Source organism: Oryctolagus cuniculus, chromosome X (assembly GCF_051225735.1).
Source record: "Oryctolagus cuniculus isolate XC-2025 breed Fujian yellow rabbit chromosome X, ASM5122573v1, whole genome shotgun sequence".
NCBI classification, from domain to species: Eukaryota; Metazoa; Chordata; class Mammalia; order Lagomorpha; family Leporidae; genus Oryctolagus; species Oryctolagus cuniculus.
The window spans coordinates 64456059-64460885 of NC_142888.1; positions in this window are offsets into that span (position 1 = coordinate 64456059).

A 4827-nucleotide genomic window follows, 5' to 3' on the forward strand; every position below is an offset into this window, starting at 1 on the left:
TACTTTTTTTGGCCTATGTACTAATTTTTGCTTGGCTGCAAGGGTGTTTTAAAACCTTTTAAACAGCCGGCGCCGTGGCTCAATAGGCTAATCCTCCACCTTGCGGCGCCGGCACACCGGGTTCTAGTCCCGGTTGGGGCGCCGGATTCTGTCCCGGTTGCCCCTCTTCCAGGCCAGCTCTCTGCTATGGCCAGGGAGTGCAGTGGAGGATGGCCCAGGTGCTTGGGCCCTGCACCCCATGGGAGACCAGGAAAAGCACCTGGCTCCTGGCTCCTGCCAGGATCAGCGCGGTGCGCCGGCTGCAGCGGCGGCCATTGGAGGGTGAACCAACGGCAAAGGAAGACCTTTCTCTCTCTGTCTCTCTCTCTCTCACTGTCCACTCTGCCTGTCAAAAAAAAAAAAAAAAAAAAAAAAAAAAAAACAACCTTTTAAACAAAACTCTTTTGATTGTAATATTCACCCAGGCTAACTGAAAAAAAAAAGAGGTATTATCGTAAGAACACACTGGAGTCTGCACGAATTAAAGGAAAGAAAACAAACTACTGCCAATCTTCATGGGACAGAGAAGAGCAGTAACTTACTCTTGCTACCATGGCAACACTGTATATTTCCCTGCAGGTCTACCATACTCTCCTTCCTCTCTCCCAGTTGACTTCCTCTGGTATTCATCTTGACTGTGGCCCATATACAAAATGGACACCTCCTACAAAAAGTTCATTGAAAAAAATGAAAGTAAAGGTAAGTTTATTTTGGTGCAAAAGCTTTTGAAGTTGATGCATGTTTTCCCCACAGTACGCACTTTCTGTGAATTTTTTGAAGTTCTCTTGAATAATGTTTGCTCCAGCCCACTTTACATTAAGACAAGCCTCAGTTGTTTCTTTCAGCTTCTGTTACATTGCATCTTCTATAAATGTTATTTATTTGAAATTTCCTGGACAGGGAATCTGATTGGCTCAAGTTATCTTTTTAAAACAGGCCTCAAGTCCAGGCATAAATCTTTGCAAGGCATGAGTTCTTTTGGGTCAGCTTCATTCTTTGTCTTCCAATTAGCTATGGTTAAAGACTTGCAGTCATGAGGTATTGAAAATATGACTGCTGCCTTTTAGCAGATTTGTGTGAAAGGTAAATTCTATGATAAGATATCTTAGCAATGGTAGACATTGATATAAGAGAGATGCAGAGATGATCTTGGCTTTTTAGTAGGCATATCATCTATTCGTATCCAAACTTCTATGTTATACCTTCATAGAATATAAAGTACAGTTTAAATAATCTTTTTCAAGCTTAAAAGAAAGTTCAGATATGAAGTGATTTTGTTCTTAATGGATTGAGTCATACATAGACTACTAAAACATTATCCTTGAGAATTAAAAAAAAAAAACTCTAGGTTTTTCAGCCATTTCCTTATAAAGGCAAATTTTGCACTGATTCTGATGTGAGGTTGTCAGTGAATCTGGGGCTAATAGTTCACTCTTTGAGATTAAAACATCTCTTTAAATAAAAAAATTATCATATCAAGAATGAAAAATCAAATGCCATTAAATGTGAAACCACCGCATAGTGCAGATTTCCATGTGTTCGGACTTTTTACTTTGTGCAACCATACAGAAAATTTACTGCGTTCTGACTTTGGGGATAATAAAACAGAAGAAAACAAATTAATTTATTGAATGATGAAATGCAAATGACTAGTGTTTATACTTAATCTTTTCAATGAGTGTGCTTGAATATGTTTAGGCAATTATAATTAACTGGATGTTAGTTCGATAAAATATTGGGAAACTTTGCAATCAGGCCACTGAATATTCAGTTTAATTATGTTGCTGTGCACTTCTATTTGCTTCAAATGCCAAGGATCCATTGGTAAAATGAATGCCCATTTTGTGGTCTGTTATGCAGAAAATGTTTAATCCAGTGTTTGATTTACTCTGTTAAATCTTCCTTATTGAATGTGCTTATTCATCCGTGTAGAATTGGGTATGCTGCTTTCTGTTACTATGACATTACAATTAAACAGCTAAAAGAAGATCAGCAAGACTTTCTGTAAAGGTTCATGAAATTCCCACAAAATTCTTCAGTTTTGTTCTGTTTTACTTTGCAAAGACTATGAAAAATGCAAATGTGTTCTGAATATTTCTGTATTGATGAAGCTGACAAATACAAAAATTAGTACAAATAATCACTTTGTGAATAAACCTGGCAGTTAAAACACATTTCTGATATTGTGGAAATGACTGGTGTCATGGTATTGATTATCTTTTACAGATGGAAATGAACATGAACTCAAAGATCTGAGTTTTTAAAAGGAAAAGGGTATGATAGAATAGTATTTGTATATGTTTGAAGTGGAAAAATTTAATTTGACTTCATCTAAGTATGGTGTAAAACTCTTCAAGGGGTTTGTGTGTTTAAAAAAGTACTAGTCCATGTAATTGGAGGCTATTCTCCAGTAGACCGTACTCTCCCCATATTTAACTGTGTTGCATTGTGCAGAATATATGTGCTCATGAATACTTGCCACCACTACAACCACAGGCTTAGAGACAGAAACTTTCCAATTCAGAACAAGTTCTAAAACTAGTTCTGCATTAAAAAATAATTTTCTTTATAAGCCTAGAACTGGTAATAAGATGTTAATAAGCTACTTCCTAAATTTGTGTTGCTGAATTTTCAGTGTTAAGAGATATACATTCATAGAGATAACTATTTAAAAAACACACATTTATTTATTTATTTGAAAGGCAGAGTTACAGAGAAAGTGAGACAGAAAGAAAGAGGGATCTTCCATCCATTGCCTCATTACTCAAACGGTTGCAACAGCCAGGGCTGGACCATGCCACAGCCAGGAGCCTGGAATTCCATCCAGGTCTCCCACATGTGTACAGGGGCCCAGGCACCTGGGCCATCCTCTGCTGCTTTTCCAAGCACATTAGCAGGGAGCTAGATAGGGAGCAGAGCAGCTGGGACACAAACTGGTGCCCACATGGGATGCTGGCATCGCAGGAGGCAGCTAAACCAGCTATGTCACGAACACCGACCCTGAGATAACAGTTTTCCAAGAAGCTTTCTTAAATTTAAAGAACTCAGGATATCAATGTTCCAAGCAACATTCTTGCTTTTGTTTATGACAGATCAGTGTCTGGTTAGTTTGGTTGTTTACAATATGGTGACAAGGAAATTCCATGCTACTGGTTTCAATTTGTGTGTGTGTATAAAATTATGCTACCACTGGACCATAAACTATAGTACTAACACTGACATCCAGGTGCAATATATAATAATTCTGGTCCATGTAGCTCATTACCACTCCTAGGAAACATTTTGTTATGCATTTCTTTCAGATGATGGAACAAAAATATCACCTATGAAATGGCGAGAAATGTCATTCTGGTTCTCACCAATACCCCAGCCTAGTAGTCCCCAAAGTATGTTCTGTGGTTTAAAAATTATAAAATTCTCATAATTGACTGTGGAGAATAAGGTTTCTGCCGATGGACTCCTAGTGATAATATTTTCTTCCTAGAACACAGAGTATGACTGCAGGGACCGATTAAGGATAGTTAATGATCTACTAACAAGAAGAGCATTGAGGGCCAGCGCCGCGGCTCACTAGGCTAATCCTCTGCCTTGCGGCGCTGGCACACCGGGTTCTAGTCCCGGTCGGGGCGCCGGATTCTGTCCCGGTTGCCCCTCTTCCAGGCCAGCTCTCTGCTGTGGCCTGGGAGTGCAGTGGAGGATGGCCCAAGTGCTTGGGCCCTGCACCCCATGGGAGACCAGGAGAAGCACCTGGCTCCTGCCTTCGGATCAGTGCGGTGCACCGCTGGCTGCGGCGGCCATTGGAGGGTGAACCAATAGCAAAGGAAGACCTTTCTCTCTGTCTCTCTCACTGTCCACTCTGCCTGTCAAAAAAAAAAAAAAAAAAAAAAAAGGCATTGAGCCCTTGTGGAAACATTGGCTTCACAAGGACATGTCACTACTTTCCCAGACATGCTTATCTAATATGTCTTGCTAAACATGTTTTAAAGAAATCTTTGAGTTATATGAACACAGGCATGCACTGTATAATAGACTGTTATAATCCTTACCTATAAAGAAAACACACTGGTTAGCCTGGTGGCACTTTTCCAAAGAAGAGTTCTCCTGTCCTGTCTCTCCTTTCTCTTACACACCCCAACAATTCACATGTATATTTATTATAAAAGATTTGAAGAATCTTCTAGTAAGGAAACCATTTAACTTTAAATGCTCTTGCTTTTGTGGAACTTACCTTCTAGAGAATGAAACCTGTTTCTATTATAAAATTAATTGGAGGGGCCGGCGCTGTGGCTCACTAGGTTAATCCTCCACCTGCGGCGCTGGCATCCCATATGGGTACTGGGTTCTAGTCCCAGTTGCTCCTCTTCCAGTCCAGCTCTCTGCTGTGGCCAGGGAGGGCAGTGGAGGATGGCCCAAATGCTTGGGCCCCTGTACCCACATGGGAGACCAGGAGGAAGCACCTGGCTCCTGGCTTCGGATCAGTGCAGCGCAGGCCATAGCGGCCATTGGGGGGGTGAACCAATGGAAGGAAGACCTTTCTCTCTGTCTCTCTCTCTCTCTCACTGTCTAACTCTATCTGTCAAATAAATAAAAAAATAAAAAATAAATTAGTTGGATACTTCCTATCATGATAAGTTAGTTAAACAAAATCCAGGCTGGGGTCCAAAGACTTGCCAAGCTATATGACATTTCAGATTAACTGTAAAGGATGACAGCATTAAGCTAAGAGAGAGGGGAATAAGGAAAAAGGTACAGACCTACAAAAGTGTGTGAAGGCACCAAATTAGGAAG